This window comes from Ambystoma mexicanum, chromosome 2p, assembly GCF_040938575.1.
Source record: "Ambystoma mexicanum isolate Mex_15411 chromosome 2p, UKY_AmexF1_1, whole genome shotgun sequence".
NCBI classification, from domain to species: Eukaryota; Metazoa; Chordata; class Amphibia; order Caudata; family Ambystomatidae; genus Ambystoma; species Ambystoma mexicanum.
Genome location: NC_090923.1, coordinates 952,709,518 through 952,733,358, shown reverse-complemented (window position 1 = coordinate 952,733,358; position 23,841 = coordinate 952,709,518). Strand labels below are relative to the sequence as shown.

Here is a 23,841-nt window from a genome sequence, read left to right as displayed (position 1 = left end):
GAACAGTTTTGGCAACCCTGGCCGGAGATAACAGTAGTCACGGATGCCTCACTCACGGGGTGGGGAGCCCACGCCAACGACTTGACCATCAGCGGTCGTTGGTCTCCATCGGAGTCCAGACTACACATCAACCTGTTAGAGCTGAGAGCCATCAGACTTGCGCTAAAGGCTTTCCTGCCAGCTGTACAAGGGAAGAACGTCCTGATAATGACGGGCAACACGGTGGCCATGCATTACCTCAACAAAAGAGGAGGCGTAGGATCACTACCCCTGTGCAGAGAGGCGATGCAGCTCTGGTTTTGGGCAATCCAAGAAGGAATCTCTATCGGCAGTTCACCTAGCCGGAGAGAAGAACTTGACAGCGGACGCTCTGAGCAGGCAGAACACAGTCTCCCACGAGTGGGAGCTAGCTCAGGAAGTCCTTCAAGAGATCTTCGCCCTTTGGGGAACCCCTCAGGTAGATCTGTTCGCCACCAGCCTAAACAGGAAATGCGACCTGTTCTGCTCAAGGGAATTTCCTCCGAGAGGAGCTCTGGGAGACGCGTTCATAGTGGACTGGGAGTTTCCGCTTCTGTACGCGTTCCCACCGGTCCCTGTCATTCCTCAAATGATCAGGAGGTTGAGAAGATTCTGGCGAACCATGAACCTAATTGCCCCGGATTGGGCCAGGAGAACGTGGTACCCGGACCTTCTAGACTTGTCCATCTGCCCTCCAATTCGACTTCCACTCAGAGAGAACCTACTCTCACAGAAGGGAGGTCAGGTTCTCCATCCAGACATCAAAACCCTCAACCTTCACGCTTGGCTTCTGAACGGCTGAGGTACAAGGATTGGGACCTCCCTGATGATGTTATGGAGGTGTTGCTTTCGGCAAGGAGGCCAGCAACAAAGTCTTTATACCGCTGCCGTTGGAACAGATTTTGCAGCTGGTGTAGAGAACAGAATATCGACCCATTTTCATGTGGTACACCAATGGTTCTGTCCTTCCTACTATATTTGGCAAATTCAGGCCTTCAAGTTGGCACCATTAAGGGCTATCTCGCAGCGCTATCCATCTTTAAGCGTACTGCGGAAGAACCATCCTATTTCAAATTACCCTTGGTAATACAGTTTCTAAAGGGGTTAACCAATGTTTATCCCCCAAGATCATTCCAAGTTCCCCTATGGGATTTAAACTTAGTACTAACTTTCCTGATGGGTACACCTTTCGAACCTCTCCATTCTTGTTCGTTAAGATTCCTTAAAACTGTTTTATTAATAGCACTTACATCTGCTAGAAGGGTGAGCGAATTACAAGCTCTTTCTTGTAAACCCCCTCATACAATCTTTCACAAAGACAAAGTTGTCAAAGTTAGGCAAAGTTAGGCAAGTGAAGCCTAATTTCCTCCCAAAGGTGGTTTCTGAATTCCATATCACTCAGAAGATTACCCTACCATCTTTCTATCCTCCTCCTCACCCGGGGAAAGAGGAAGAGAGGTTACACAGACTAGACCCTAGGAGGGCTTTAAGTTTTTACATTAGTAGACTAGCCAGGATAAGACAGGCAGACCAGCTGTTTGTAGGTTACATAGGTCACAAGCTGGGGTTACCAATAACTAAGCAGACCATTTCCAGATGGATCATTCTAGCCATTCTGGAATGTTATAAACTGGCAGGGAAAGAGACCCCTCAAAACCTTAGGGCTCATTCGACCAGAGGTATTGCAGCTTCATCGGCCCTCAAAAGAGGCGTGCCGGTTAAAGACATATGTGCGGCCGCTACATGGTCGTCTGTCCATACCTTTACACGTTTTTACAATCTGGATTCCTCCTCCAGTCAAGAGACTAGGTTTGGAAGGGCTGTACTGCATTCTATTCATCAATAGAAGACAGCGTGAAGTCAGTACTCCCTCCTCCGAATATAGAATACTGCTATGGGAGCCTATCTAAGATGAGGAATACGTCGGAGGACACAATCCCTTCGAAGAACAAGTTACTTCTTACCTTGTAACGTTCTTTCGACGGGATGTTCCTCCGACGTATTCCTCATCGACCCTCCCATCCATCCCCGCAGTTCTACTTCCCTTGTTGTTGCAGCTTACGCTCCTTCAGGGTGATTAGTCTAGTCCAGACAGTAATACTGTGGGCTACAAAACGGAACTGAGCGCGCGGCCTTTATAGGCAGGATGACGTCGAACGTCGATACGGCGGCTGTCGAGGGACATCGACTCGAAGGACGTCGACGCGCAGCGCCCTCTAGAGAGAGAATTTTCCGAGGCCAGCAGAGCTGGAAGGAGATATCTAAGATGAGGAATACGTCGGAGGAACATCCCGTCGAAAGAACGTTACAAGGTAAGAAGTAACTTGTTCTTCTAATGCATACCTGGTGTACACTTTTATAGATACCACAGGCGCATGACCGCCGGCACATCAGGAACAAGTCTGTCTGCGCTGGTCAGGGCACAGTATATATTGCAGCTGTTAGACCATTGTCTCAGGTATTGTCTTGTTAACTGTGTGCTCCTGGAACACAAATACTGTGTATGATTTAGAAATTGAATTAACGGAAACAGTTTAAACTCGTATTGGATTTCCTGGTGCAATTGATACGAGCAACGCGCTGTGCGCGCACCATTGTGTATGATTGTTGCGCTTAACAGGTCGGCATAATTTAAACTGCTTGGATTGAAAACTGTTCTTTATATTAGGCCATAACTGATTGTGTTTGCAGCACAGAGCACCAAGATACAAAGACATACACTTTTGTTTTCGTAAGAGCATTAAGCCCTGCCCCAAACTGTATTTCCCAGGCGCACCGCTGGTGTACACTTATAAATAAGTCAGGCGCATCAGTACCGGTGCATCAGTAACGAGCCAGTCTTTGCCGGTCATCAACGTGCAGTGGCATCTAGGCAAATCTCTCCCCGGCAATACTGGTTACCCATTTATCTGCTAAACCTTGCACTGTTTTTTATTTCCTTCCAAGAATATGGGCTATCCTCCAAGATGCTTGGTTACTTTGGCTGCGCAGCGTGCTGCCTGGCTAGCCTATATCAACAAGTTTAAGCTTACTAAGCTAGACGCATTGTCTGCCTCACACTCTTCAACTGCCAAATGTGATGAAAGAACCACCATAATAGAAGTGCAGGATGCACTATATGTTCCCGCAACACCCTCGTTCTCTATGATGGTTATAGAGCCCTCTGTGCAGCTTACTCCTTTAACACCCCCCTGTGCCCCCTCCTCCTGCTTCAGCACTACTACACACAACTGAGGCATGTGGGCTGGTTTCATCATCCTCTGTGAGTCCTGTAATACAGCAGCCCATCTCGGACCTGCAAGTCAGCAATCTGATTTCATGTCTACTTTCGGCCCACAAGTCAGCAACCTGACCCCCTGCTCACCGAAGCAGGAACACTCATTTGTCAACGGCTTGGTCAGCAGGATGCCATCGACAAATGTTGATATCAGATTTTCTAAATACTTGGTCTTTGAACAAACATTTGCAAGATATTCATGACCTTATCACTGACAATAACTTAGATTTACGGTTCCTTACAGAAACATGGATCACAGATACTAGCAGTCCGAATATAGACCTTGCTGATCCCAGTGGGTACTCTATTCTCTGTGGGAATATAGAGTCCGGACATAGCGTGGGAGTAGCAATGATTGCCAGACCAGTTTAGGCCTCTTCATCTCCTTGTTCCTGTCAAGGCTGTGAGATAATCCTTGCGAAAAATGACTAACAATTTCTGTCTTAATTTCCTACTTGTTTACCGGCCACCTAATAACATTCCAGATTTCAATGATGAAATTGTCCAAATCCTGAATTCTCTCACAGGCCCTAACTGCATGATTCTCCTCTTAGGAGATTTCAATCGTTGCCAGGGAAATAATTTACACCCGGAAACTGTAGCTCTAGAAGCTGCTCTGAATAACATTGATCAATATGTTCAAAATAACGATCCAACAATTAAGAACAAAACAAAAACCTTTAGGATTGGATTGTCAACAGGATCCTTAAAGTCATCCACATTGAGCAGACCAGGCCTTGTGTATGGTCAGACCACTCTGTAATTGACTTCCTTGTTTGTCCAAATAAACCCTTAGCAAAAGCTAAAAACCCATCCAAGACTGTCTATAGTCGCAACTTTAAGAAGGTATCGCTGCCGGACTGTCAAAGGGGTCTAGATTCCATCATCACCTAGACCTCCAGTGGTCACTCGGTTAGTGACCTGGTGGATGCTTTCACTGGACATTTTTGAACTATGCTAGCTAAATCCACCCCCATGAAAACAAAGCTAGTGAGAGAGAACCCGGGGCACCAGAAATGGGTCACTACACAACTCACAGCAGATAAAACAGAGACTTCAAATTGAGGAAACTAAAAAAAGATTTCTATAACTCAGAAAGACGAATCGGCCAATCAGATGGGCAAACTTTTTGAAGTCCTTAAATCATTGGTAAAACCTAAGGCCCCACAGGTCCCGTTTCAGCCAACAAATCAGGGCTGCATGAGAGTTCAGGAGGCTTTCGAGGCTAAAGTCAATAATGCTAGACACCAAATAAAAAATCTGCAAAATCCAAGTAATCAAATTCAATCTGGAGGATGCACCCACACCGGGACATTCCGCACAAATGAAGTTTAGTCTATCTTAATCACCATTGCAGAAATGATAAAAATGCTTTAATCTATGCGCCCTACCTCTTGCTCTGAAAATATTGTTCCACTTAAGATAATTTTAGAGCACAAAGATCTTTTGCGCCTTTTCTAACCCGATCTGTGAACTCTTGTTTTAGGGACTGTCAGGTGCCCGCTTCCATTAAGATTGTTACAGCTACCCCCCTCCTGGAAAAAAAACAATCTTGACCCAAAAGAGTCTGGTAATCTCAGGCCAATCACTAATTGCAATTTCCTTTTGAAAACCCTTGACAAGTTTGCCACGTTGCAACTGCAAACCTTTGTCGAAACCCATTCCATCTTGCACAACAGATAATCCGGCTTTCGACCATCTTTCAGTACAGAGACTGCTCTAGTTGACCTGTAAACACATCTGTTAGGAATTATTGACGAGGGGAAAACGTGTCTGCTAATGCTGCTTGACTTGTCAGCAGCTTTCGACCTAGTAGATCACAATCTTCTCCTCAGCACCCTCTGTAACCTAGGACAATGCTCAGAGGAAGCTATTTTCCTTTTTGACCACCAAGGAGCCGAGAGTTAAATGGGGCCAGGCCTACTGTTCCTCTGCTTCCATTGTATGTGGAGTTCCGCAGGGGGCTTGCCTCTCTCCACTCTTCTTTAATCTTTACATCAGATTTTTGTGTGCTCCTCGAATGCCTGGGCGTGGTATTTAAAACTATGCCGATGACACCCAGGTGGTCATAAAGTTAACAGGGGACTACGCTCAAGATCTGGTTATGTTGACCAGAGTATACAACTGCATTGAATCTAGGATGTCCGTTAATTGGCTCTGCCTGAATGGAAACGGAGCTCCTTTTGGTGGGTTCTCAGCAGGCTCTTGTCATGCCCCGATTGGATCCTGTGGGATCGCTGGCGTCTGAACCGCCATTGCTAGTGCCGTCACGTTTCATCGGTGATGCGCTTTAGCGGTCTAGTTGCACGGACACTGCCCGCCGGAAGGTATATTGTTCTTCCCCTTCTGGCGGACAGTGCCTTGCAACCCTTGGCTTGGCGTTTTGCTTTTCATATTTGGGAGGCTTCGCTAGGGTTTTTCCCATTCTGTACACACGGTACGCTGCTTATCCCGCTCCTTTCTTTCCCCACTTCGGCGGCCTTTCGCTGTTTCTCTCTCCTTTCCGCTCTCTCCGTGCTTGTGGCTCCTCTCTCGCTCGCTGCTCCTTTCCTCCCTCTTCCCTACTTTATACTTACTCCTTTGCTTTCTTCTGTGATTCGCGCAATCCCAACATCTCGTTGGCACCCTCACTACCTATTCAACACCCCAGTGAGTAAATCTACGTGGCTGTTTCTCCAGCAACCCAGTCTCCACGGATACTTATAGGAAGTACTATCACGGCTTACACATACAAGGTTTTTTTGTGCCTAACGGCTTTTTCCCCTATTCCGGCTGTTCCGGAAGGGGGCCCCTGGGTTGTTGTTGTCAACTCCCACGGTGGTTTCATTCCGTGGCAAGCCATACCCACCTATAAAAAAAAAAAGAAGCATTTGGGAGAGGAGACTACACAAACTGCAACAGGAGGATTCTGATTCAGGTGAGGAGGAGGGGAGTTCACTACAAACTAGTGAAGAAGGTGTAAACGCTGACAGCTCTAACCAAACTGAGTCCTAGCTACAAAGCTTTCAATTTAGGCTCAAATACAATAAATGTCCAAAAACAGGTAAACTCTAGGTGTGCAGGTTGAATCCACTCTGTGCTGATGCCCATGTTAGCCAGCTGACCCGCACCTGTAACTACCATCTGCGCCTGCTTAGGACTTTGTGCCTGTTTATTTCAGAGAAAAACATGCGCCACGGTTCGTTTTGTCCAGATTGGACTGTTGCAACTCCCTGTTGATCGGATCTTCAAGCAACCTGAACAAATGTCAAACAATGCAGAATGACGCTGTTCGCATCAAAAAAAAGATCTGAAGAAGATGCAGCATCACTGAGCACAGAAGGGCCTTGCACTGGCTCCCAGTGAACAAGCGTATTATCTTTAAAAGCCTTATCATTGCTCACCGGTGCATCTTTGGCACTGCTCCGAAATACTTAAAAGCCCGGGTCTCCTTGTACACCCCAAGCAGAATGCTGCGCTCCTCAGCTCAGTCTCTGATAAGCTGCCCAACATTCAAGCGCTCAAGAGTCATAGGAAGATCTTTCCCAGCAAGAGTAGCTAAATCTTGGAACACTTTGTCCCTTGTTCTCCGTCAAGAAGCACACCTTGGAATGTTCAGGAAATCCCTGAAAACGCTTCTCTTCAACTAAGCCTCTAAACTGCCTGACCCCTGAATGACTGCGATCAATTGTCCTGTCTTTTTATGGTTGTCTCTTGCATATTTCTGTTGAGGCCTCGATGCCCGTGGGCTTGTGGTGTGGTATAAACAATTAATTTAAAAAAAAAATAGTATAAAATTAAATGGGAGCATGAGGCAAAGCAACGTAACACCATGGACCAGTCAGCTGAACATGTTCTCCAGTTTCCAACTCGAGTGGTAGCGTGATTGGCACTCATCACCCCTCATGTGCCAACAAACCGTATGCCTCTCGGATTCTTTATTGTTGCATTGCTGCCCGGCAACACAACTTGTTACTTCACAAGGTAACGCCAGTATAAGGATTCATGATTCATATCGCCAGAAAGTTTTAAATAACCCCTTCAGATGAGTGTCACAACGTAGACACAACACACAGGTTACTTATCTTGTGCTCAGGACTCCTGGCCACCCGGAGCAGAAGAAATTAAGGCAAAGAAGAATTAAGGATGTCGGCGTCTGTGGCAGCTCTCGGTCGCGTACTTCGTTTCTCACAAAGACTCACGCAGGGATCACAAGCCCCACAGGAGTGCCGCGCTGACCGCTTGTTTAGCACGCTGCCCAAACTCACTGCTGCAGCCCGAATCGCCTTGAAGCTCACGCCGCTCGCCAGTGCCTCATCAAGAAAGATTATCAGCGCCTGTCATGGGCGAGCGGTTTCCTTAAGTGCCACGCGCACGTGTCCGTACATCTGCACGCAGCCCGCCCTAAAGCCTCATGGGGCATGTAGTCTTCTATGGGGACAAAATGGTCAGAGCCACAGCACAATGCACCTCCAGGGCTTATTAGCCCACACTTGGTGGCTCTAGCCACAACAGGCCTACAAAGGGTGGTAAATCGTCCCATTGGCTGCCCTTACTCCAAACATTACCCGCACTTCCCAGGGGGCCACCTAGGTCCTGGCTTTCCTGGATTTGAAGGATAAAAGTGTCTTACCAGTCTGGGTGCACGTACAGCTTCCACTGGTTCCCAAGAATAATGCTCAGGTCCATACCTGCAATGCGTGGTAAATGGCCCCCAAGCTGCCCTTACTCCCAACAGCAATAGATGAGGCTGTATGGAGGCTTATGACCCCCCTATTATAAACTTAAAGATTGAGCATCTTTTCATACCTATTTGAGTACTTTATTAGTTATGACTTCCTCTGCTAACGTACAATTAGTCAATGTCCCTGATCAACCAAGCACATGAGTGGGTTTAATGTCTATATGCCTGAACCTGATTTGCTTAAATATTTTAGCCGTACAATTTTTGTTATGGCTGAACTGGCACATTTAAATTATGGTGCAATACAACACTCTACAATTATCTATATAGATGTACCTTTTATTGTGGTCTCAATGTGATCTGAATAATTAAAAGGTGACATTAAATTAGGTTTTAGCTGAATGAGTGTTTACCAGAGTCCTTAATCCACCTCTGTGTGGGTGTGCCTAAGTGGATAGACCTTGTATGGTCAATCCTGATTAGTGGGGGGAGCCATATGTAAGTTCCTGGCAGTTTGAGAGGCAAATATGACTAGTCTTGTCTGTGGTAACTACCAATAGATAAATAATTTCCCTGGTGTCACTCTTTGATAAATATGATATAAGTCATTTATAACGCGCCTGTACACAAGTATTTCTAGGCGCGACAAGACAAGGGAGGGAAGACAGAGGGGAAGACAAGACAAATGATTTTATTAGGCCTCGTGTCATTCAGATCATAGAAGAAGTGCAAGGAGAAAGGGAGGGGGGAAGTGCAAGGGAGAGGGAAGGGGAAAACAGGGCAGCAATGCTCTGAGTAAGTGCAGCCAGAGCAGTACAGCTTTAGGTAGTGGAAGGAGAAAAAGGGACTGTAGGGTTACGGTTACAGCCCCTAAGTGTGTGGTAGGCCCAGAGGCAGTGCAAGGGTGACTGATCAAGAAAGAGTCTGATACCTAGTGAGACTCTGAGGGTAGCCAAGTAACCAGTTGGTACAGCAGAAAGGTAGGTCTGCAGGGGGGGAGAGCGAGAATGTTTTGAGCGGCTTCCGGAACTTCAGGTGATCCAGCTCAAGTTTGAGTGGGGCAGGGAGGCCATTCCAGAGGAATGCACCTGCAGAGGAGAGAGATCTACCCCCCACTCTCTGCCTGGAGAAGCGTATAACGGTTAGAGAGTTGGAGGTAGCAGAGCAAAGGGCTTGAGAAGGAAGGCATTTTGGAAGAGAATGTTGGATGTAGTACGGGCCCCAACCCCAGAAACCCTTGTGGACAATGCAAAGTGTCTTGAACTTGATCCTTGCAGCCAACGGGAGCCAGTTGAGGGATTTCAGAGCTGGAGAGATACAGTTCCTTGGCTTGAGGCCAAGGATATGTCTTGCAGTCCTATTCTGGATTAGTTTCAGAGGGCGGAGATTACAAGAAGGTAGGTTGAGAAAGAGGCTGTTGCTGTAGTCCTGCCTAGAGAGAACCAGGTTTCTGGAGACAGTGAGCTTCTGGAGGAAAGTGAAAAAAGGGAAGAGGTGTCGTGTTGCCTACCCCCAGGCATCCGGACCAAGCCCATCAGCCCCGGGAGCAGGCATCTAGACATTTAGTAAAACCTCAGCAGCCCCGGCTAGGGGCTATCTGGGTTCAGTCCTGGCACCTTAGGCGCCAGGCTCATAGTAGGAATCAGTCCTGGCGCCTAATGCGCCAGGCTCATAGTCATTACTTACCTCAGGCAGACCATGCTGCAAATGACTCCAATCCAACATGAAGTCTGAAAGGGACTATTTTTCTACAGGGACTATTTTTCTACAGGGACTATTTTTTACTCGGGTGTGGTTCTAGGGACTTCTTACCTGGGACTACTTTTGAGGCTATTTAAACCACACCCGACCAGCAACACAGGCTTCGCGTTATTCTGCATCCAGCAGCGTAACACTCACCGTGCCTGCAGCCTGCATCCAGTTTTCTGCCACGCCTGCATGGAATCCGAAGCTCCTAAAACAAAGAGGAAAGAAAGGGACAATGTTAGAAAACAAACTTATTTCTATTCCACACCTGATTCTGGATCCATCTTGTCTCCGGACCTGTGAAGAACATCATTTCTGCATGCGCTGCACCTCCAGCTGCAGCACCGCGCCATACTCACCAGTCTTCCCAGCATCCTTCGGGTCGGCGTTGCCTCCATCATTTCTTCGCCGTACTTCGGCACCTAGGAGACAAAAGAAAACCACAAGGTGAGCCGAGCGAACCAACAAATATAATTCTTACCGCCATAGACTTACCTAATTTACCACCGGAGGCATCCTTTTGTGACTCTCTATATTTTCACGTGCCGCATCTGTAAAGAGAGACAAAACACCACGTTTTCCTCGTGCAACATTTACCGGACAGCGCTGGGTAATACAGACTCTTACCTGAGCGCCACCAGCTGCCACAAGAGCATCTTTTCACGAGCCAGCTGCAAGACAAGAAAGGAAGGGGGGAACAAGAGTGAACATCAGACATATTGAACTCTATGAACTTAATACTTACTGGTCCTCACCAGGAACCTCAGAGTCAATACTCTCCGGAACTCTCCCAAACCTTCAAACCAGTGAAGTAACTGGAATCGACGCGCCCCTGCAAATCCACGCAGGATGGAGAGCTCATCTTTCAAGAATATAAGGTGAGATTGCTGTGAGGGCATTTCGCAGGTGATTAGTTGGGGAGGACTGTGGGGGTACAATCACCATCTAGAGACATAGAGCCAATTTACTGACGTGGTGACCAGACTCATTAAATGCAAATTCGGGACAATCCTAACACAAAAAGTCAAACCACGTCACCTTGTTCTCGCCTCATGTATCTCCCCAGTCGACCAACACCAAGCGCTTTTAACAAATAGGCACTCAGTCACAATCACAATTTATAAATCACATTTTTAATTTCATAAACAACAAAACACTTGATTCTATAAAACACTATTGATTAAAATTTGCAAAAATACATAAAATCCTTTTTACAAACAAATCGCAATAAAACAATTCCCATGTGTGATTCACCTATGTGGTGTCCACCCTTGCATCACCTGCCTATACAAAACGTGATAGTGAACAATTTAAGGGTGACTACTTACTATAAAGAGACCAAATGGTCGGTAGCTCATTAGTTCCCCGTTACTAAAGGATACTAATCTACAAGTAATATATCATTTCAGTGTACTCCTAACCCCATTAATGCTACCTTGGGGAGGATAAGTGTCCGAAAAATCAGAATACTGTTTCTATTGTCACTTACTCACAATATACTACAATGCCCAACATGTTTCGTTCAAAACCAATTTACTATGACAAAGTATTAAAGAACTTCATCAGGGGGACCATCTGTACCCTTCACCAACTTCTCTCCACATGAGGTCGATCCAATCTTAAAAACGACTTTGTTATGCACCAATAATTTTGTGCCACACTAATAATGACCTGGGAAGACACAAAACAAGAAAATAACAAGGAACAACAGTCCGTATCAACAATTTTGCTGTTATTCTTCCTAGTCAGTACCTTAGTATACTATCATTAGGGCTTACCGTATCATTCTTTGTCATAATTATTTCAACAACGGTTTCTGTAGGGGAGTCTTCACACAAATATGTCTGCCTGCTCAATTTCTGAAAAACACGAGAAATACCAGACCACTCAAATCGGTGTGTTGCGTTAACACTAGACCATATACTAGCCTTTCTCTACTTTCGACAGTATCACATATAATATTAATGTAAAAAGATATACTTCAGATCGTTTCTCTTCTTCTTTTCTTATCTCACCTTACAAATCGGCTCTTCTAAGGGGATACCGTCTAATTTGGTTTCCTCCTCTCTGAATCACCTACTCTCAGTGGTTTGTTAACGTTTCAACTCAGCTCATAAAAAAACTTATCTTCTAAACATCTGTAGCCTTTAGCTCTGTCAAGTTTATCACAGGTATCCCATCAAAGGTGGAATGATTACCTGTTCCTAGAAGGTCCAAAAGAAAATGAGGTTTCAGGAACCAAGATCTCAACTCTACTGTTGCCACCTATATCTTAAGTGGTTCTCTATACACATTGTCACGTTAAATAGTCAGCCTCTTCAAATCTAATGTGCCGGGGGGACCTGTGAAAAGAAAACCAACCGTCACATATGTAGTTTCTAACGTCACTATGCCTCCCAAACCAGGCCGCGTCACTACCTACACCCAGTAACCGGAATCGTGGAGACTGATAGACTTACCCATACAGAAGCTTGTGTAGGTTCTCTCCGTCTCTCTTCACTCAATCTGTGTGAAGTCGCTCTATGACTGTTAACCGAGTGTGCTATTTCTCTGTCCGTCTTCGATGCGTGAACCTATCCGTTGTCACCTGAGTACGTCACGTGGTAATATCACGCCCAACGTGCCACGTATTCTGAGTTCGGATGTCACGTGACTATATCTCGCATCCTCTCGTATCTGTGGAGGTGCCATCACTTGAATCCACAAGTGGCTAAATCCATCTCTCCACTTGCAGGAGAATATTTCTATGGGTTAAGCAGACAAGATTAGGAGGGCAGATCCAGTCGGTCATTGCTGCACCACGCATCACGTGGGTGGAGACCGCAGCTGTCCGGGTCCGACCGACGCCCCTGTGGGAGCCAGGTGAGCGTAACAAGAGGCCCTTTGAGGAGGTCCACCGATGGTAGTGGGACTTCTTGGCTACGTCTGAGATTTGAGGAGAGAAGGAGAGAGTGGAGTCGAAGAGGACACCGATGTTTTTTGCCTCGCAGGAAGGCGAAGGAAAAAAGCCAAAGGAGAGTGGCCAGAGAGAGAGAAAGCAGGGGCAGAGAAAGCAGGGGCAAGGGTCCGAATGAGACTTATCTCTGTCTTACTGGCATTAAGGCAAAGATCGTTGGAGGCGCACCAATCCTGAATCGTGGATAGACGGTCAGGAATGAGCAAGAGTATGCTGAGGGGAGCCTGAAGGAAAGCAGTGTCCTCTGCATAACACTGAAAGTTAGAGGAGAAGGTAGAGATCAGGTGGGCCAAAGGGGCCAGGTAGAGGTTGAAAAACCAGGGTCAGAGGGGGCAGATACAATGAGGAAAACCTTGCACCTGATTTATGAAGCTCGGGGGATGGCGGGTGACTTCTCCCTCCTCTCTGTTGATGCTGAGAAGGTATTTGATAGGTTGGAGTGGGGCTTTCTTAAGGAAGTCTCACTAAAGTAAGTCTGGTACCATGCTCATGCAGGGCTGCCCCCTTTCCCTGACCCTATTCGCACTTTCGCTAGAACCGCTAACCCAGAGAATCAGGCAGGACCCCCAAGTAGAAGGACTCTCGGTGGAAGGGGTGAACTATAAAGTGTCATTCTGTGCTGACGATCTGTTCTTGCACATGAGGAACCCCCTAACTTCCGTACCCAGGGTAATTTGTTTAATTGAGCAGTACGGAGGCCTCTCTGGCTTTAAGATTAATGGGGCTAAATCGGTCCTTTCCCCTAGATAGGGACCGGGACGAAGACATTAATAGGTTTACTGCATTGGGGGAGCAGGTTAATTTGGGCACACTGAGATACTTGGGTATCAACCTCACGAGGGACACGGGAGACCTATTTGAGCTTAACTCCCCCCCACCCCCACTGCTGTTGAAACTTAGGGTAGATCTGGTAAAATTGAATAAACTGACCATGTCTTGGCTCGAACGCCTGAATGCCCTCAAGATGGTTTGCCTCCCGAGGTTCCTCTGTGCATTCCAGATGCTCCCGATCCGGGTCCCTGAAGCCGCCTTCTGTGAAATAAAGCTATATTGAAATTCCTCTGGGAGGGGAAAAAAGTGAGGATATCCTTTGAGGTTCTTACCTTACCTAAAGAGAGGGGTGGGGTGGGGCTCCCGAACATGAAAACTCCACTACAAAGCGGCACAGCTGAGGGTCCTCATACCCCACCTTAGAGTGCAGAGGGATCCTCAGTGGATTTTTCAGGATAATTTTCACCTGTCCCCCGCCACTGTGGAGGAATAGCTGTGGGCACCAAGAAGCCAGCTCACCCATAGAATCCGAGATCGCCAGATAGTGGGGACTTTATTGAACATATGGTGACAGGGTGCGGAAATGCAAGGAGTAACATCATGGCCCTCAACCCTTAGCCACCTTTGGGCGCCTGGTGTACGAGATGCGATTCCAAACCCCGAAAAGATTTCAGACATGGTTTGAGACAGGGTTCGAAAGGGTCGGCCAACTGTGGAGGGAGGGCAAATTCATTACTATAACCGACCTGGAGGGGGCGCTGGATATAGGGACTCTCTCTGTATTCTCATACCTTCAACTAAAGGGGTGGTAACCGAGGGAGCATGGAGGGACAGAATACAGAGGGACCTTACCCCTTTTGAGAAACTCTTAAACAAAAGTATGGAAATTAAGGGACTTATTTCAGCTATGTACGAGGAACTGGAAGTCACAGGGAACAGGTCCATGGAGAAATTGAGGCAGAGGTGGGAAAGAGACATGGAGAGGGAAATAGAACCATTACTCTGGAAAAGATTATGTAGGGGGGGCCTCCCAGACATCGATCTTGAGCCAATACAAACTGCATGCCATCAAGCTCTTCCATAGGTGGCAATATGAACCTGTCAGGCTCTCAACGATGTTTCAGCCTGCAAGCCCTTTCTGCTGGCGCTCGTGTGGGGCCAGAGCTGATTATTGGCATATGTGGTGGGGATGCCCTTGAATACAAGTATTCTGGGATGGATCAAAGACCTAGAAGGGATCCCCCGAACCAAATCGCCCTTTCTGATCTTGTTTTGCTTGGAGGAAGTGGAGGGGGAATTGAGCAGGTTGACAGCACTGGCAGTGCCCCTGCTGCTCGCATCATGGGCCTGCCTAGTGATGAAGTGGAAATTTGCTCAGACTCCATTTACAAGGGAGTGGATCAACCTGGCCCTGAATATATGTGTAATGGAAAGAATAACTGCTGGGCTCCATGGCAGGGCAGCTCCGCACAAGAGGGTATGGGGATAATTCATGAACAAGTATTTGAAAACTGGAACGTACAAAATTGCAAGAACAAAGCTTGATTGGAAAAAAGAACAACTTTTCGGCCGGACTCAAAACAAATGTGGTGTCACCCTGGGGACTATTTTTGCTAAGCAGCACCCTATGATGTAATAAAACACCTGCGAGTCAGCCAAGGACATAAGTACTTTGCACAATGACATTGCTTGCTACCTCAAGTCAACTGAAGGTTCTTAGTTGTGGTTCCATTCAGCTAAAGTAGATACCGTTACCATGGGGGAGGGAGTTGGGAACGTGAGGCAGTGGGTGGAAAGAGGGGGTTTAACTAAGGGGTAGTGGAGGTGTTGGGCAAAAAAAGGGTTGTTCATTGTTGACTGATTTGGAGGACCAATGTCGAAAGCAGAGGAAAGATTAAGAAGGATGAGGCCAGAAGGAATGCTGGAATCAAGGTTAGAGAGCAGATCTTCACAGGTGTTCAGGAGGGCAGTTTCTGTGCCTCTGACATCTCTAAAGCCAGACTGATGGTCATGGAGACAACCAACAGATTCAGCGTGGAGAGTAAGCTGGGAGATGGCCAGCTTTCCCAAGAGTTTGCCCAGGAAAGGCAATCTCATGGAGATTGGGCGATAGTTTGCCGGGCAGGTTAGATCACCAGACGGCTTCTTGAGGAGGGGTGCACAAGGGAGTGCTAAAGGGGAGAGGGGAAAGTTCCTGTGGCGAAAGAGTGATTATAGAAATCGCCCATGGCTGTAGTAAGAGTGTCAATATGTTCCTTGATGGTTCTGGAGGAGCAGGGGAGGACCTGTTTGAACAACACTTTCATAGATCAGACTTGTCCAGAAACTTCATCAGGTGTTACAAAGAGGAGAAAGGAGGAGGAGAGGGAGAGATGGCCAAGGGGGGGGGGGGCCGAGAGAGGAAGAGTAGATTGAGGACAGGATGTCCTGAGTTTTAGCGGAGAAGTGAGAGGCCAGAGCCGTACGCTGGTACTGATATGCAGGACTGATGATGTCAACATGGCAAGCAATAAAGTTCCAAACCTTTTCAATATCTGTTTTTTATGGATGGATTAAAATCTCTATGGGTTTAAGATATTTTAATACCTAAAAATTTGGTCATAACAGCATTTCCCCAGCATTAGATCTTTCATAGCTTCACATGCTTTCAATATTCCCTGTCGGGCTGGGAATTCTGGATTACACACTTCCTACTCTTACATTAAAGAAAAACTGTGAACACTGTAGCCTAACTACCTTTTTTTTGGTCATTTTATTCCCAGCCAATGGGATGTTGGGTACTGTGGTGATTCATGGGGTCTAGTCACTTCTCCCCAGAGGGGTACCCTTCCCTATGAGGCTAGAGAGTTGGGGCTGCTACCCAAAAGTCCCCCTACAGGTGGTAACCACTGGGGACGACCCTGCTAGACTGGAAGGAGCCTTCCCAGGAACTACTTTTTTTGGGTAGACCCTAGGGGTGGGACCTGAGTTATTATTAGGGTATTATTATCAGGGTATTTATTGAGCGCAGACTTAGCTTCGGGAAGCAATGGAGTGCTTTACAATCATAGGGGGAAGCACACAGTGAGTGAAGTAGAGAAAAACAGAGCGGGGAGCTAACAGAGGTGGGTGGGCAATTGGCAGCTTTGGGGAGCAGATCACTGAGTCTCAGGTAGGATTTGGAGTGCAGGGTATTTGGACCTAGGTTTTAAGGAGGAGCCATTCCTTGAAGAGGAAGGGCTTGAGCTTGTTCTTTAACCGTAGAAATAATGGGGCAAGGCTGATGTTGACGGGGAGGAGGTTCCAGACTCTTGGAGCGTAGATAGAGAAGGCCGGTCACTGGTTCCTTCCTGCACTGTAGTAATACAAGTCTGCACATTTCCTTACTTCTGGTGGATCGCAGGCTTCCAGAGATGCTGAGTTTCTCAGCGGGGTAGCTTAGGGAATTCAGGATGACATCCTTGTATGTAACAGGATTTGAAGATGATACGGCTTTCAGTGGGAGCCACTGCAGTTCGATGAGGGTTGAGGTGTGGTGGTTGAAATTTGCGCTATCATTGAGTCTTGCTGCAGCATGCAGGACACATTTCAGGGGTGCCAGGGTCGTTGCTGGAAGGCCTTCCAAAAGGGCATTGCCACCATCCAGGTGGGTAAGGACCAAGGCTTGGACAGAAGATCTAAAGTTGTTTTCTGGGATGAAGGGCTTAATTTTCCGCAGGAGATAAAGTTGGTACCAGGCCATTTGTGTCTTCCTTGCTATGTGCCTTTTGAACCTGAGCTGTCAATCAATGTTGAAACCAAGGGACTTGGCACAGGGGGCCAGCTGGCGTGTGAATCCCTCTAAGTTCATAGCAGAGAACTAGGTCTGGATGACAGGGTGTTAAGTATTGTTGATCCAGCAGTAGGAATACAGTCTTGGAGGGGCTGAGCCTACTGATACCCACTGGACATCAGGACTGGATCAATGTGAGGCAGGTTTTGAGCCTGTGGATTTCTCCAGCATTGTATCCTTCATACATTCACATGCTTTAATATTCCCTGTCAGACTGGGGATCCTCAGTAAATTAAAAATACATGTAATACATTTTTTCCCATAGGGAAAGCAAGACAGATTGGCCATTATGCCTGACAAGTGTAAGGAATGCATGGTATCAAACAGTGAAAACAGACACAGGTGATCACAGTTAAAGGGTGTTTATTGAGCTTCAAATAAGTTGGTTGAACGCCTATCTAAAGCTAAGGATGAGCGCATGCTACGACCATCAAACAATAATAACGCAGTTCTAGTCAACTCTCTGTAAAATAAAAGGGCCTATACTAATACACCTATTGCCAATCCTTACTTCTAAATACAAAAGGGTGTGGGACAATGGTGTATTTAAAAAGAAAAGTGTTGAAGAAATGATATGTCGGGATGTTTGAGCAGTTGGCCTCCCTTCCCCACATTTTCAGCACGTGTTCAGCACAGGACAAGGTGGCACTTTCGAGCTTCGCACACTCAGGCTTCTCGGCCATGAGGATACAGTTCAAGGCACAGAATTGAGGCGTTCTGCCAAAGTCTTTTTTTCCAATAACAGTCTTACTACAGAGGGTCTGTTGCAACGAACAAAGTCTCAAAGTTCCATTCCTATCAGGATTTTCACATGCACAAGTTCTCGCTTTCAATGTTCATGCGGGGTCTCCCTCTTCAGGCTGAGACCCACTTTTTTACTCAATAATCACACTTGATCTCCCTGGTTCGGGCTTCGACCATGTATCTCGCTCGTTCATGCTTGGATCCTCTTGATATCGATCTCGTTCGGGCTCGGATCTTGTTAATATCAAAATTGAACTTTCGAATGTGCGATGGGTTTTGCTTGAACCTGTCGCAGGACCACTTCGATAAACTTCACACAATTATTCTCATCAATCTTCTGCTTTCGTTTCTCTTGGCGGGACACCTTACAGAGACTTACGATTGAGCACATCTACGGTGCCGGACAAATCTATCGTATCTTTCCTTTTAAGTTCAAACATTCATCAGCAGTTTAGCTTTACTCGTGTCTTTCATCAAAAGCATTTAACAATGTTCATTCAAGCGCTCGCTATACAATGTTGCCACTTACAACCTTGACTTCAACACAGACTAGTCTTGCATCGGTCTCCCCTACTCACCGGCTGTTTTGCTCTTTCTGGTACTTTTGTTCTTGGAGCCAAGGATGATACCACAGCGGCTGCTGCTGCTCCTCCCCGCCTTGGTCAGTTGGGTGGGAGGGCCTTAGGTATCTCCGACACACAATGCAGGATCCTTTAGTCTGGTTTCCTGGCCTTACGCTTTCTGCCTCGGAGGTTTCTTGAAAGTAACACTGTCGGAACGAAAAGGCCAAGGGTATTTTCCCTTCTTTCAAACCCTTCTTGGTTGGCTGTCTTTCTCCCTTTGTTCAACTGCCGACTTGAAACTGCTGTACTTTGTGTGCTTTGCCTCGCTCAGTGTGCTCTCCTGCTCTGCCTTTTATCCATGTGGGGAAGTCTAATGGAAGTCAGGTGTGGGTGATTGTTAGTAATTGCTTGACTTCAGTAGCGGAACATGTCAGGTACACTGCTCGGGTGCAAGTCTGTTTTCTCCCAGAGCAGGCTGTACGTTTGAAAGTGCTGGAGAAGGGAAAGGGTGGGGGGGGGGGTTTGTATGGTTCCCACGTATCCTACCTGGTAGGATTGGGTAAAGGTGTTGCAGGGGAAAGGATACTGTGTCTCGCCATCCAGTGTCCCACTCCCCGAAGACCCCTCACCCAGGTGATCCTCCCACACTGGTCAGCCCCAGGAACTGGATCCAAAAGTGATGGCCGTGTCCTGGCCACCTGGAGAACAGATCCCTGGACACTAGCGGGCGAGACAGCTTCTGGTTTCTCACACAAGGCACTCACTTATGTAGTCCCTCAACCTCACTTTGGTCCTTTATGACCCCAACCAATGAGGTGGCAGGGCTTAAGCTCCAACCCAGGCAGCCATCTTCTGATTTTTTTCACTGCAGTCTATAGACTAGCCTATACAAAAAAAGGGGGTACCTGACCTCAAACCCTGGTCCTTCAGGTAAAGTAAACAGCAAAAACATAAAGGGGACTAGTGGAAGGGATGACACAACTCATTATGCCAATGAATTCAATACATTCTGCAAATTTTATTCAGTAAATCCAATAACAATATTGATACATTGTATGTTACACAACTCTAAAAATTCCAAATACTTCTCATCGTCACAGTTCTACAAAAACTCATACTCAAACACTCTCTAGCCTTCATTCATACCATCACTCATAAAACCTCAACGGCTTTTTATGCTTCGGTGTAACTATTATTCGTGCTACACTCTTGTTCAACAAATAGTTTTCTAACATATATTTCCGACCCTGTCCATCGTGTCGGTGTCATATATAGTTTGTTATAGTTCACAAACAATTCATGTAGTCGACACGTGATTTGGTCACGGTACACACAGTATCGTCCCTTTCTTCTAAAGACCTTCCTCGGACGTAAGGCAAAAGATAGATGTCTCGCCTCTTATGGACTGGAGTAAGCCAAGTTAAATCTATAAAAAACATAAAGCAATAAAACCTATAAGGGTCTGGTGTCATGCCAATTTCTTTTCATCGTGACTCTTATTGTCAAATATGCAATCCTTACAAATAGATGAAACACATCTTACTCATGCCGTGTTTCAACTTCGGAGATGTAGAAAGATGTAGATGATTAAATCCCTCACTGGTACCTAGTATCCTATTTAGGCAGGTCCTGTGATATACAACAAAATAGGGAAATCCAATTCATTTCCCATCCTACTCATAATTGCAGTCTATGTTAATAGGCATGTATACAGTATAGATACATTTATACTCGCACACCCCATCTGATATTTGAGATCTGTACCAAAGTGTCATACACTCTAGATGCTTCTATTTCAGCAGGCTTCTATACCAGATATGCAACCTCTGCCACAGTGTTATAAAATCATAAGAGAACCATATGTATCTCTACCAAATTGGCAACACGAATTCTGCCATGCCATTCAAATTGATTTTTTTCTTCTTAGTGACTTACCACCCACTGGACAAAGTCGAGTCAGTAATTTGTGCACCAGTATATTTCTAATGTGTGCTGCGATTACTTCAAAATATGTAGAGTATTAAAACACTCCTTCAGGTAAATTAGGCTTCTGATTCCTAGAAATAGACAGAGAACTGTTGCATACAACCACTCACCACCAAGGATACATTATTCTGTCCAACTTCTAAGCTTTATATTCTGTCGGGGTGAAATGTGGCAGCCCGACCCACACTCATATCTTGGATGCCACCATACATGCTAGATGAAAATTCCCCAGCAAAACTATGCATGAAAAATGTATGAATTTTACCCCACTCAGACCCAGATGTCACCCGCGTTCCTTGCGTGTGTGAATATGCAATCCTCACACACACGCGTATATCTATTTCAGCCCTGGTGTCACTTACCGTAAACCCGAGTTGTAATCGCTTCAGTTTATTCGTGCGGTTGTGTTTGTTGTTCCATCCGCTTTCCAAGCCCGTCTATTTCAACCAAAACTAAAGTCATAGAAAGAGGACTATCCACATTCTGGATTACGGTCAGGGAAAGAAAAGTTTTGCCCGCCAAGCTCAAATGATATGACCGCACTGTACATATCAGTGAATGTGCGTCATTATATCATTATTTGGCAGGATGTTGGCCACATTTTTAGTTAACAAAATCCTTAACACAATATTTTTCCCAAAATATTTTTGTTATTAAATGTGTTATTAAAAGGTTTAATTGGAGAAAAGTTCTTTGATAGCGCTCTTCTCTCCACAAAAGCCATAGTCATATATAATGGAATGAAATACCAATCCCAAATTGTGCTCCAATCGGTGAAAACCAACAGGAGTGGAGGGGATATGGGTACTATACTTCACCGCATTGAACAGTGCTGGATTTATACCCTCGACACAGTTCGACAAGGCCTGAATGTTTCAGTAGATTGGAATGCTCTATTGACGAAGAAGTGAGGCTACTATGACGGGAGAAGTCCATATGACATGAATATCTGGAGTGATGAGGGCTACTTTGTCAAATCTGAATATACACATGTACTCATCTATATAAGTGCACGGGTGCAGGTACAAGACATAATCTGTTAGCTGAATGGTACGCATAGGTTGTATAATCGGGACTCGGTTTCACCTATGATGAGAACATCGATAGAGGATGGGAACCTACTGAGATATAGAACATTCTGTATATCTTAGATGTTTCATAGTATGCGGAGAGCTATTGATAAAAGCAGCACCAGGACATAAGCTATATTGGGTACGCGCGAGGGCGTGCCCTGGGTCTGTCTTCACCTATGAAGTCTTCACTTATGGAGATATATACTCAGTTCCCTTTTGGGATTGGTATTTAATTCCATTATATATGACTATGGCTTTAGTGGAGAGAAGAGCGCTATCAAAGAACTGTTTTCTAATTATGCCTTTTAATAACACATTTAATAACACAATAAATATTTTGCGAAAGATATTGTGTTGATAAGGATTTTGTTAAATAAAAATTTGGCCAAAATCCTGCCAAATAATGATCTAATGACACACACTTACTGATATGTAGAGTGTGGTCATATCATTTGAGCTGGGCGGGCAAAACTTTTCTTTCTCACCGTAATCCAGAATGTGGATAGTCCTCTTTCTATGACTTTAGTTTTGGTTGAAATAGACAGGCTTGAGTCCCTCCTCCGTTTCGATGAATCAACAAACACAACCACACGGATAAACTGAATCTATTACAACTCTGGTCTACGGTAAGTGTGACCAGGGCTGAAATAGATATACGTGTGTGTGTGAGGATTGCATTTTCACACACGCAAGGAACGCAAGTGACATCTGGGTCCGACTGGGGTAAAATTAATGAATCTTTCATGCATAGTTTTGCTGGGAAATTTACATCTAGCATACATGGTGGCATCCAAGATATGAGTGTGGATGGGGCCGCCACATTTCACCCGGACAGAATATAAGCTTAGAAGTTGGACAGAATAATGTATCGTTGGTGTTGAGTGGTTGTATGAGACGGTTCTCTGTCTATTTCTAGGAATCAGAAGCCTAATATACCTGAAGGAGAGTTTTAATACTCTACATCTTTTGAACTATTCGCAGCGCACATAAGAAATATTCTGGTGCACAAATTACTGACTCGACTTTGTCCAGTGAGGGGTAAGTCCCTAAGATGGAAAATTGTATTTGAAAGGCATGGGAGAAAATTCGTGTTGCCGATTTGGTAGAGATACACATGGTTCTCTTATAATTTTAGAACACTGTGGCAGAGGTTGCATATCTGGTATAGAAGACTGCTGGAATAGAAGCATCTAGAGTGTATGACACTTTGGTACAGATCTCGGATATCATATGGGGATGTGTGAGTATAAATGAATCTATACTGTATACATACCTATTAACATAGACTGCAATTATGAGTAGGATGGGAAATGAATTGTATTGTATCTCACAGGACCTGCCTAAATTGAATAATAGGTACCAGTAGGGGATTTAATTCTCTGCATCTTTCTACATCTCCGAAGTTGAAACACGGGGGTGAGTAAGATGTGTTGCATCTATTTGTAAGGATTGCATATTTGACAATAAGAGTCAGGATAAAAAGAAATTGGGATGGCACCAGACCCTTATAGGTTTTATTGTTGTATGTTTTTTATAGATTCAACTTGGCTTACTCCAGTCCATTAGAGGCGAGACATCTATCTTTTGCCTTACGTCCTGAGGAAGGTCTTTAGAAGAAAGGGACGATACTGTGTGTCCCGTAACCGAAACACGTGTCGACTACATTAATTGTTTGTGAATTATAACAAACTATATATGACACCATTCTGATGGACAGGGTCAGAAATATATGTTAGAAAAATGTTGTTGAACAAGAGTGTGGCATGGAATAATAGTTACACCAAAGAATAACAAGCCATTGAGGTTTTATGAGTGATGGTATGAATGAAAGATAGAGAGTGTTCGAGTATGAGTTTTTCTAGAACTGTGACGATGAGAAGTATTTGGAATGTTTAGATTTGTTTAACATACAATGTATCCATTTTTTATTGGATTTACTGAATAAAATGTGCAGTGTGCAGAATGTATTGAATTCATTGGAATGATGAGTTGTCATCTCTTCCACTGGTCCACTTTGTTTTTGCAGTCTACAGACTAGGGCAGGGGTTCGAAAGGGGCATAAACTTGTCTTGGCCACCAATGAAAAAGTGGCCCACAGTTGCAAATGACAATTCATTACTTTTGTGACACTGTTTGAATAGTACCCAAGGGGGAGTTTTGTTATAAAATGTAATGCAAATTGTACAATTTATAGAATATTTATTCAGTAACACTGGTCAAACTACTTGCTGCA

The 23,841-nt window shown here is 45.4% G+C and overlaps 1 protein-coding gene and 1 long non-coding RNA gene across 3 annotated transcripts in view; one reads left to right on the top strand and one right to left on the bottom strand.

The window, feature by feature from the left end:
• Nucleotides 1-23,841, top strand: part of LOC138566955 (serine/threonine-protein kinase MRCK alpha-like) — a 2,642,347-nt gene that overhangs the window by 1,928,831 nt on the left and 689,675 nt on the right. The gene's annotated exons all lie outside the window — the stretch shown is intronic.
• Nucleotides 1-23,841, bottom strand: part of LOC138566956 (uncharacterized) — a 120,991-nt gene that overhangs the window by 90,793 nt on the left and 6,357 nt on the right. Inside the window, exon 2 of the long non-coding RNA XR_011302071.1 lies at nucleotides 11,483-11,563. This is a non-coding gene — a long non-coding RNA (uncharacterized lncRNA). The remainder of the gene's footprint in view (nucleotides 1-11,482; nucleotides 11,564-23,841) is intronic.